This window comes from Lactuca saligna, chromosome 4 (genome assembly GCF_052625555.1).
Source record: "Lactuca saligna cultivar CGN05327 chromosome 4, ASM5262555v1, whole genome shotgun sequence".
Taxonomy (NCBI): domain Eukaryota; kingdom Viridiplantae; phylum Streptophyta; class Magnoliopsida; order Asterales; family Asteraceae; genus Lactuca; species Lactuca saligna.
Window position 1 is genome coordinate 51,486,961 of NC_136420.1, and position 12,818 is coordinate 51,499,778.

Genomic DNA, 12,818 nt, shown 5'->3' on the forward strand with positions numbered 1-12,818 from the left:
CAAAATTAGACACAACATGCACAAAATGGACAAAATTGTAGTATGTCTGTGCATTCATAATTACTTGGTTTTCATAAAAGGGAAAGTGAATATCCAAAGGATGTTTTATTGCCGTAGAGGAACATCTGTCACTTGAAAAAAATATACAACATAGTTGACTGTTAACTTGGCTTTCTCTTAAGCAAAAGGCTATATTAGCACAACCCATTTGCCTTGCTACTCATCCAGCAGCATTGTAAAGAGTAACTAGCAACATCTAAAAGGCAATGAAGAATTTCAGTTTTGTTGTGTTCTTGGTTCTCCTGGCAACAACTTCATTGGAGATCAATGCTCAGACTTGCAAACCAAGTGGTGGTATCCGGGGAAGAAAACCGCCTCCAGGAGAATGCAACCGTGAGAACAACTCGGATTGTTGTGTCCAAGGTAAGTTTTACACCACGTATACATGCTCGCCTCCGGTGACAGGCGATACTAAAGCAACACTGACAATAAACAGTTTCCAAAAGGGAGGTGATGGTGGTGGTCCATCGGAGTGTGACAACCAATACCACTCTGATGACACACCAGTTGTGGCGCTGTCAACCGGATGGTACAAGGGAGGGGATAGGTGCCACAAGTATATTACCATCAATGGAAATGGGAGGAGTGTAAAGGCCATGGTTGTGGATGAGTGTGACTCTACTATGGGGTGCGATGGGGATCATGACTATCAACCACCTTGCCCTAATAATATTGTTGACGCTTCCAAAGCAGTGTGGAAGGCCTTAGGGGTATCCGAGGATAACTGGGGAGATTTGGATATTACTTGGACAGAGTGATGCATGTTAATCTAGCTCTCCTATTAAAAAATCAAACATATTTCTGTTTCTTTTTCTTGTGGATATTGTAATCTGTAAAGGTATTGATGTAACTATATATACTAATGACTAGAGGTTCACAGCAAACTTATCGGCACCAATCCATTCAAACCCGTATATAGATATATTATGTTATACAGATATTAACGTACCTTTAAATGTAAGTGGATTCAAACAACTGATATGACACGCGGAGACACACAAAACCCATTCAGTGCTATAATCTTTCATGGTAGAATCATTTCCACTACAAAATTTTAGACTACCGTTTTCAACTCATATGAAGCTAGCAGCCCTACAAATAGACTTTACCACAAACACAATAACAAATAATCATGTGTATTCACATTCTAATTCCCTTTATGCAATCAAACAACACCCCTAACCATAATCACAGGCGACCCGAACGCGTAACACACTCGAGCTGATTATTATCAAAACAAAACCACAATAGCAATATAATTATCACCCATATGAAGTCGCAACGCCAACAGCTTCTTGATTAATTTGATACAACATCCCAAATCCCAGTACATCCGATAATCATAAACTCAATATCTTCGCTCAATACCATTTGTCTCACATCTTGTTTTCTAAGAAGGGATGATTTTCTAACCGATTGTTAACTCCATATGCCAGCCTCGTAGGGCCCGCAGGACCGCCAGCTCACAGTTGAGATGCCCATCTTCTGTATACCCACCTAATTCTTCCAGTCTCTTCTTCTCATCTAAATAACACGACATATCTTCTTGTGACAATGGAATTGTGATTCCATTCCGAATTCTTCCAGTCTCTTCTTCTCATCTAAATAACACGACATATCTTCTTGTGAACATGGAATTGTGATTCCATTCCGACACAAGACTGCATTAGATTGATGGAGACAAAACGAAAGCTAATCGACCATGCTTACAAAGACTCTCGGTAATGGTTTTCCGGCAAGCGTGTGATTCTCCCGTAGAATATCACAATCGATTCATGCTTGTTTTACAAAAAACAGTATTTCCTGTTTTCTTTGTTGTTCTCGCAAGAGATTCTTCGGAGAGCATCACTAATGATTGATGTTTTTTTACTAAAGCAATATGTGTTTCCACTTTCTTATTAAGTAGTGACTGAGCGATTCTTCTATCTCTTGGAAAGAGGTGCTAAAAGGCCATTTCTCTTTACTCAAACGCTTGTGAAAGTTGTCTTCTAAGGGTTTAAAATCCTGAAAACCGGTATTAACAATTTACATTTGTTGTATGAGGATTAAAACAGTTAATGTGGTTCTCCCATAGTTAAGGGTGTTCACGAACTTGGTTCGGTTCGGATATTCATAAATTTGTGAACGTGACCACGGAGCAGATATCTAATGTGCACTGACCGAAACCAAAGCGAATTGTGTAAAAAACCGAACCGGACCGCACTGTTGGAAGGTGGGTAAGCACGGTTCAGTTTACAGGTACACAGTAAATATAACAAATCGAAAATATAATAAAAAATACAAACTACCAATATCTCAGTTTAGAAGTAAGAAGACTTGTTGAAGTTAAAATTATACATTATAATTTATATAATAACTATAAGAATAAAATTAACCATAAGATACGATGAATATAAAAACAAAGTCTCAATTTCATGGATAACAATACGTGTACGTAGAAAACATATACCATACAGCTTATAAGAAAACAAATAGACACACGATTTATGAAGCGGATAAAAGCGATAAAAATCTAAATTTCTAAGTTCTAATAGAAAAATACCATAGACATAAACAAGCATGTTATATGAGAAAACATATATCATCCAGTTTCTTATTTTATTAAGTCTATTTAATTTAATTACTTTTACATTAACTAATATATATATATATATATATATATATATATATATATATATATATATATATATAACGGTTCGGTACGGGTATCTGCGGATATCGAAATATCCAAATTGTAACTGACCCATTGATAGTTGGTTTCTTCGGTTTCGTTTTTTTTTTTCCGGTTTCAGTTTTTCCGGTTTCGGATTCGCCGGATGGGCTTGGTTTTTCGGTTTTACGGTTTTTTCCATACCCCTTCCCATAATAACCGTTGATTCTACTTTTGTTTGTGAGGGTTTGGTCAGCTAGTAGAAAGGCTTCGCAATGAGAATGTTTTAGATCCTTTAAAAATGATTAATTTACAGGCCCGGATTTAGGGGGGGCAAGAGGGGCAGCCGCACAGGACTCCGAAAAAAATAGGGCCCAAGTTTTAATTAAATTATATATTGAAAAAACTAAATATATATTAATTTATTCAAAATATTTCATAGAGTTTAGGTAGCCCAATTGGAAAAGGTCTATCTTTTATTCAAAAGCAATGTTGGTTCTATCCTCTTTCATAGCTTTTTGATGTTTTAAATTCAAATTACACATTTGACCATTTCTTTATGCTATATATTTCATAATCAACCCCTCCTTCTAATATGTTTAACAAATCAGTTTTTCAGTAGTTACATAATTAGCCATTGAAGTTTTCATAAAATTCCATATGATCCTTTTTAATTAATTTATTTACTTTTAAGTTTTACGTAACGAAAATTCACCGTCGTAAATTTGTTTTCCTTATATATTAAAAAATTGTATTTAAGACCTTATTTTTCTTCTTAACACAGGGCCCTTAAAATCATAGAGTCAGCCTTGTTAATTCATATATGAAGATTGTGGGAGCTCGTAATCTTGAAAGAATAATTCCATGGAGTGATTTTTCCAGTATGATGTTGTTTCGGAGCCGCCATGGCCGTTAAAAATAGCGTAGAAGGAAAATGGAACTTGGAGTGCTCATTTTGATATATGATGCACTCATCTTAGTTTGCTTTGCATGTGAGTTCTGATGTCTATGTGAGACTTCATGATATCATGTTTAGGTTGAATCTTTTTACCGGGGGGTGGGGGTTGGGGGGAGTAGATGGATTCGAGACTATCTGGACGGTTTACAATGTATAAAAAGGTGAATACAAAGGCATTAGTCCATGAGATAGATGCAAATGAAGCAAGATTCACTTTACAAATCATGTCTAGATGGCTAAACAAGATAGTAGGTGTGTAACTAGAACAACCAAACTAGTACCTATAAACTCATTTCAAAGATATTAATTGTGTTTGTAAAAACAATTAACCTGGTGCGATCCCTTAATTTCTAATGGTTTCGTAATGTTTAGGCCCAATTCAACAAATTTATCTTACATTCCACTGTAATGTATCAAACGCTCTACACAACAAGCCTTCCATTATAAGCCATAGAGATTTAAATATAACTTTTAACAATGATACATATGATCTCTATAACCTAAATTAATTCACATTTAAAATAGAAAACTTGATAGCCTATTTTGAATGGATTACTCTTAAGTTCACTTCGTTATATATAAAATAACATGAAAGTGTTCTTTACCTTCAACCACAAGCCTTCAACTTAAATCCAAGCAAAACTAATGAAATACTCATCCAAAGAGTGAAAAGCGACAACCATATTCAATCAAATATAGTTTATTATTATGAATTAATCAAAACTAATAATGGAATTCAATGTATTGTAGGGTATTCAAAAATTTCACACATGGATTGTTGGAATTTATATTGAAATTTGAACATAATCAGTTTAATGACATTTGAATAAATCGAGAATCACACCGGAACATAAAGTCTTGAAGGGTATCCCTAAATTTCACAGAGGATAGTAGGGATATTGATATTGAAATTCAAAAACAAAACAAAAGAAGACATGTATATTCAGTAAGAATTTGTTTGATTGAAATTAGGTATCTAAATCATATTAAACAAAATTTGATGAAGTTAGAGTTTGTTGTGGGAGTGTAGATCAGTGCAACTATGTATATATAAGTTAACGGTTTTGAGTGTATCATGCATATATAGTTAGATTATATTAATTCGTTTGGTCAAAATTGCTAGATTTGTAATATGTTCATATATTTAATGTTTTATATTATTTTGCATCTGAGACGAACTTAATGATATTCTATTATAACAATATACGTTCCTACAGAACAGAAAAAGAGTATATTGCCCTAAATAGATTATTTTGTATTTTGCTAATTTCTATTATTTTTTATTCTTTTTAGATTCACCATCAACTCTACTCCCAGTCTGGTATCCACAACAATTCGCTGGCAACCATTTTGTTCTTCACCCCGACACAAGTCTTCTATATATCAAATGTCGTTATTAAACAAATAAATACAATTTATTTGTATCGCACTCATCCACAACTTATTCTTATGTTTCGAATGTAAATATTGTATATATCAATTGTCATTTTAAAAGATTAAAATAATTCCAAGTAATAATGTAGTTGGTTATATTTTATTAATAATACATTTTATTAAGCTTATATCACACAAAAAATGTAAATAGATATATTGAAAGCTAATAATCCAAAGGATACTTTTGAAAATCTATATAAATCTAAAAAAGAGAACTTGGTATGGGGTATATTTTTAGTGCAAAAAGTTGTATAAGGTAAGGTGAAATAGTATCAGGACAAGTTTTTACACTATTTTGATATAAAAAGTTAGAATCGGACCGTGGTATTTAAAGACACTCAAATATATGAATTTGCTAACACAAACATAGATGATAGAGATAGAAAGATAATTACAAGTTAACTAAGAAGTTGGAATCAATGTTTAAAAACCGGTTGTATAGTAGAACCGGTATGGTGTCCGGTTTGGTTCAACAGTTCGACCGCCGGATTAGCCGGTTTCTATAATTTTTCATATTTTTCGATACATACATACATATATAAATCATAAATTTGACGTTTACAAGTTGATACATTAAAAATATATTTATATAAAATAAGTTGTAGATGATTCCAAATACATTAAAATAACACATAACTATAAGTTTTAATGTTTTACGTCAATCCATATAAGTGAAAAACAGTATAATGTTGAAAAAATTGTAGTTTTATATGAATATATACGCTTCAAAAAACTTTATAACATTTATCATATGTTTTATTTAGAGAAACTAAATATATTTGATAAAAATAATTAAAGTTTATTATGCAAATGGTTCTTTTTTATGTATTTTTAGTCGGTTTAACCGGTTTAATCGATTTATTTTCACCGTAGTCTCCCCTGGTTTCGGTCCAACCGGTTCAACATGTCGGTTCAAAACAGTTTTTGAAATATTAGTTGGAATCAAATTTTCAAATATTGTAAATTGATTAGTAAACCGTACCATGTCAACGACACGTACCAATCCGCAACAAAACCTACGTACGTGGAACGTTAATTACAGAATAATAGCCAAAGGATTCTTGATCATTGGCGGATCTACTATGTATCCCGAGGTAGCCGGGATACCCCTAAAAAAAATTTAGTGGTGTAATTTTTTCCGGAGTTATTTTTTCTTATTGAATATTACGCGATTTTTTTGTTGGGATACCATTTTATATATTTGGAACACCTCGTTACTTTGATCCTGGATCCGCCACTCTTCTTAATGTCAATTGTTCTACTATATTTTTACCAATTGCATACATTTACTTTGATGCAAGAACCAAAGCGTTAAAACGTAACATGATAAGGTCTTGATTAATTATGTGGAATGATGAATAATGTTACGTACTAATTAAGCAATATATCAATTATATTAACATGATTTTACCTGCATGTGTAATATACAAGAGAAATATGCGGCTAGATTGGTAAAAGTTTGAATCTATTATTTTTACAGAATCAATGGAAAATATTTTCCCCAAATTAAAGAATAGTGGATGTAATTTTAGAAATAATTTATAAATCAACAATAAGACAAAATTAGACACAACATGCACAAAATGGACAAAATTGTAGTTTGTCTGTGCATTCATAATTACTTGGTTTTCTTAAAAGGGAAAGTTAATATCCAAAGGATCTTTTATTGCCGTAGAGGAACATCTGTCACTTGAAAAAAATATTATACATAGTTGACTTGGCATTCTCTTAAGCAAAAGGCTATATTAGCACAACCCATTTGCCTTGCTACTCATCCAGCAGCATTGTCAAGAGTAACTAGCAACATCTAAATTCTAAAAGGCAATGAAGAATTTACGTTTTGTTCTGTTCTTGGTTCTCCTGGCAACAACTTCATTGGAGATCAATGCTCAGACTTGCAAACCAAGTGGTGGTATCCGGGGAAGAAAACCGCCTCCAGGAGAATGCAACCGTGAGAACAACTCGGATTGTTGTGTCCAAGGTAAGTTTTACACCACGTATACATGCTCGCCTCCGGTGACAGGCGATACTAAAGCAACACTGACAATAAACAGTTTCCAAAAGGGAGGTGATGGTGGTGGTCCATCGGAGTGTGACAACCAATACCACTCTGATGACACACCAGTTGTGGCGCTGTCAACCGGATGGTACAAGGGAGGGGATAGGTGCCACAAGTATATTACCATCAATGGAAATGGGAGGAGTGTAAAGGCCATGGTTGTGGATGAGTGTGACTCTACTATGGGGTGCGATGGTGATCATGACTATCAACCACCTTGCCCTAATAATATTGTTGACGCTTCCAAAGCAGTGTGGAAGGCCTTAGGGGTATCCGAGGATAACTGGGGAGATTTGGATATTACTTGGACAGAGTGATGCATGTTAATCTAGCTCTCCTATTAAAAAATCAAACATATTTCTGTTTCTTTTTCTTGTGGATATTGTAATCTGTAAAGGTATTGATGTAACTATATATACTAATGACTAGAGGTTCACAGCAAACTTATCGGCACCAATCCATTCAAACCCGTATATAGATATATTATGTTATACAGATATTAACGTACCTTTAAATGTAAGTGGATTCAAACAACAACTCATATGACACGCGGAGACACACAAAACCCATTCAGTGCTATAATCTTTCATGGTTGAATCATTTCCACTACAAAATTTTAGACTACCGTTTCCAACTCATATGAAGCTAGCAGCCCTACAAATAGACTTTACCACAAACACAATAACAAATAATCATGTGTATTCACATTCTAATTCCCTTTATGCAATCAGACAACACCCCTAACCATAATCACAGGAGACCCGAACGCGTAACAGACTCGAGCTGATTATTATCAAAACAAAACCACAATAGCAATATAATTATCACCCATATGAAGTCGCAACGCCAACAACTTCTTGATTAATTTGATACCACATCCCAAATCCCAGCACATCCGATAATCATAAACTCAATATCTTCGCTCAATACCATTTGTCTCACATCTTGTTTTCTAAGAAGGGATGATTTTCTAACCGATTGTTAACTCCATATGCCAGCCTCGTAGGGCCCGCAGGACCGCCAGCTCACAGTTGAGATGCCCATCTTCTGCATACCCACCTAATTCTTCCAGTCTCTTCTTCTCATCTAAATAACACGAGATATCTTCTTGTGACAATGGAATTGTGATTCCATTCCGACACAAGACTGCATTAGATTGATCGAGACAAAACGAAAGCTAATCGACCATGCTTACAAAGACTCTCGGTAATGGTTTTCCGGCAATCGTGTGATTCTCCCGTAGAATATCACAATCGATTCATGCTTGTTTTACAAAAAACAGTATTTCCTGTTTTCTTTGTTGTTCTCGCAATATGTGTTTCCACTTTCTTATTAAGTAGTGACTGAGCGATTCTTCTATCTCTTGGAAAGAGGTGCTAAAAGGCCATTTCTCTTTACTCAAACGCTTGTGAAAGTTGTCTTCTAAGGGTTTAAAATCCTGAAAACCGGTATTAACAATTTACATTTGTTGTATGAGGATTAAAACAGTTAATGTGGTTCTCCCATAGTTAAGGGTGTTCACGAACTTGGTTCGGTTCGGATATTCATAAATTTGTGAACGTGACCACGGAGCAGATATCTAATGTGCACTGACCGAAACCAAAGCGAATTGTGTAAAAAACCGAACCGGACCGCACTGTTGGAAGGTGGGTAAGCACGGTTCAGTTTACAGGTACACAGTAAATATAACAAATCGAAAATATAATAAAAAATACAAACTACCAATATCTCCGTTTAGAAGTAAGAAGACTTGTTGAAGTTAAAATTATACATTATAATTTATATAATAACTATAAGAATAAAATTAACCATAAAACATGATTTATGAATATAAAAACAAAGTCTCAATTTCAAGGATAACCATACATGCACGTAGAAAACATATACCATACAATTTATAAGAAAACAAACAGACACACGATATATGAAGCAAATAAAAGCGATAAAAATCTAAACTTCTAAGTTCGAATAGAAAAATACCATAGACATAAACGAGCATGTTAGATGAGAAAACATATATCATCCGGTTTCTTATTTTATTAAGTCTATTTAATTTAATTACTTTTACATTAACTAATATATATATATATATATATATATATATATATATATATATATATAACGGTTCGGTACAGGTATCTGCGGATATCGAAATATCCAAATCGTAACCGACCCAATGATAGTTGGTTTCTTCGGTTTCGTTTTCGGTTTCAGTTTTTCCGGTTTCGGATTGGCCGGATGGGCTTGGTTTTTTGGTTTTGCAGTTTTTTGCATACCCCTTCCCATAGTAAGTGTTGATGCTACTTTTGTTTGTGAGGGTTTGGTCAGCTAGTAGAAAGGCTTCCCATTGGGAATGTTTTAGATCCTTTAAAAATGATTAATTCACAGGCCCTGATTTAGGGGGGGCAAGAGGGGCAGCCGCACAATACTCCGAAAAAAAAATACAGCCCGAGTTTTAATTAAATTATATATTGAAAAAACTAAATATATATGAATTTATTCAAAATATTTTATAGAGTTAAGGTAGCCCAATTGGAAAAGGCTTGTCTTTTATTCGAAAGCAATGTTGGTTGTATCCTATTTCATAGCTTTTTGATGTTTTAAACTCAAGTTACACATTTGACAATTTCTTTATGCTATATATTTCATAATCAACCCCACCTTCTAATATCTTTAATAAATCAGTTTTTCAGTAGTTTCATAATTAGCCATTGAACTTTTTATAAAATTCCATATGATCCTTTTTTAATTAATTTATTTAGTTATAAGTTTTCCATAACGAAAATTCACTGTCTTAAATTTGTTTTCCCTATATATTAAAAAATTGTATTTAGGGCCCTATTTTTCACTTAGCATAGGGCCCTTAAAATCATAGAGTCGGCCTTGTTAATTCATATATGAAGATTGTGGGAGCTCGTAATCTTGAAAGAATAATTCCATGGAGTGATTTTTCAAGTATGATGTTGTTTCGGAGCCGCCATGGCCGTCAAAAATAGCGTAGAAGGAAAATGGAACTTGGAGTGGTCATTTTGACATATGATGCACTCATCTTAGTTTGCTTTGCATGTGAGTTCCGATGTCTATGTGAGACTTCATGATCTCATGTTTAGGTTGAATCTTTTTACCGGGGGCTGGGGCGTGGGGGGGTGGGGGGAGTAGATGGATTCAAGACTATTTGGACGGTTGACAATGTATAAAAAGGTGAATACAAATGCATTAATCCATGAGATAGATGAAAATGAAGCAAGATTCACTTTACAAATCATGTCTAGATTGCTAAACAAGATAGTAGGTGTGTAACTAGAACAACCAAACTAGCATTTTTAAACTCATTTCAAAGATATTAATTGTGTTTGTAAAAACAATTAACCTGGTGCGATCCCTTAATTTCTAATGGTTTCGTAATGTTTAGGCCCAATTCAACATATTTATCTAACATTCCAGTGTAATGTATCAAATGCTCTTCACAGCAAGCCTTCAATTATAAGCCATAAAGATTTAAATACAACTTTTAATAATGATACATATGATCTATATAACCTAAATTAATAGTTCTATTGTCTAATTATATAAACTTCCATTCACATTTAAAATAGAAAACTTGATAGCCTATTTTGAATGGATTACTCTTAAGTTCACTTCGTTATATAGAAAATAACATGAAAGTGTTCTTTACCTTCAACCACAAGTCTTCAACTTAAATCCAAGCAAAACTAATGAAATACTCATCCGAAGAGAGAAAAGACACTGCCCTATTCAATCAAATATAGTTTATTATTATGAATTAATCAAAACTAATAATGGAATTCAATGTATTGTAGGGTATTCAAAAATTTCACACATGGATTGTTGGAATTGATATTGAAATTTGAACATAATCAGTTTAATGAAATTTAAATAAATCGAGAATCACACCGGAACATAAAGTCTTAAAGGGTCTCCTTAAATTTCACAGAGGATAGTAGGGATATTGATATTAAAATTCGAAAACAAAATAAAACAAGACATGTATATTCAGTAAGAATTTGTTTGAGTGAAATTAGGTATCTAAATCATATTAAACAAAATTTGATGAAGTTAGAGTTTGTTGTGGGAGTGTAGATCAGTGCAACTATGTATATATAAGTTAATGGTTTTGAGTGTATCATGCATATATAGTTAGATTATATTAATTCGTTTGGTCAAAATTGCTAGATTTGTAATATGTTCATATATTTAATGTTTTATATTATTTTGCATCGAGACTAACTTATTGATATTCTATTATAACAATATATGTTCCTACAGAACATAAAAAGAGTATATTGCCCTTAATAGATTATTTTGTATTTTTCTAATTTCTATTATTTTTTATTCATTTTAGATTCACTATCAACTCTACTGCCTGGTATCCGCAACAATTCGTTGGCAACCATTTTGTTTTTCACCCCGACACAATTCTTCTATATATCAAATGTCGTTATTAAACAAATTAATATAATTTATCTGTGTCGCACTCATGGACAACTTATTCTTATGTTTCGAATGTACTTATTGTATATATCAATTGTCATTTTAAAAGATTAAAATAATTCGAAGTAATAATGTAGTTGGTCATATTTTCTTAATAATATATTATATTAAGCTTATATCACACAAAAAATGTAAATAGATATATTGAAAGCTAATAATCCAAAGGATACTTTTGAAAATCTAAATAAATCTAAAAAAGAGAACTTGCTATGGGGTATATTTTTAGTGCAAAAAATTGTATAAGGTAGTGCAAAAAAGTTGTGGCGCTGTCAACCGGATGGTACAAGGGAGGGGATAGGTGCCACAAGTATATTACCATCAATGGAAATGGGAGAAGTGTAAAGGCAATGGTTGTGGATGAGTGTGACTCTACTATGGGGTGCGATGGTGATCATGACTATCAACCACCTTGCCCTAATAATATTGTTGACGCATCCAAAGCAGTGTGGAAGGCCTTAGGGGTATCCGAGGATAACTGGGGAGATTTGGATATTACTTGGACAGAGTGATGTTAATCTAGCTCTCCTTTTAAAACATCAAATACTATTTCTGTTTCTGTTTCTTGTGGATATTGTAATCTGTAAAGGTATTGATGTAACTATATATACTAATGACTAGAGGTTCACACCAAACTTATAGGCACCAGTCCATTAAAACCCATATATAGATATATTATGTTATACACATATTAACGTACCTTTAAATGTATATGGATTCAAACAACAGCTGATATGACACGCAGAGACACACAAAAACCAATTATCGCTATAATCTTTCATGGTAGAATCAACTCCACTACGAAATTTTAGACTTCTTTTTCAAACTCTTATGAAGCAGGCCTACAAATAGACTTTACCACAAACACAATAATAAATAATCATGTGTATACACATTCTAATTCCCTTTATGCAATCAAATAACACCCCTAACCATAATCACAAGCGACCTGAACGCATAACAGACTCGAGCTGATTGTTATCAAAACAAAACCACAACATATAGCAGTAAAATTATCACCCATATGAAGTCGCAACACCAACAGCTTCTTGATTTGATACCACATCCCAAATCCCAGCACATACGAAAATCATAAACTCAATATCTTTGCTCAATACCAGTTGTCTCACTTCTTGTTTTCTAAGAAG

General features: G+C 33.4%; 2 pseudogenes; both read left to right on the forward strand.

Annotated features, from left to right (window-relative positions):
- Positions 1 to 266: 266 nt before the first annotated feature.
- On the forward strand, positions 267 to 818 carry LOC145038492 (kiwellin-1 pseudogene; annotated as a pseudogene).
- A 6,108-nt stretch (positions 819 to 6,926) lies between these two features.
- LOC145038493 (kiwellin-1 pseudogene) lies at positions 6,927 to 7,478 on the forward strand (annotated as a pseudogene).
- Positions 7,479 to 12,818: the final 5,340 nt, after the last annotated feature.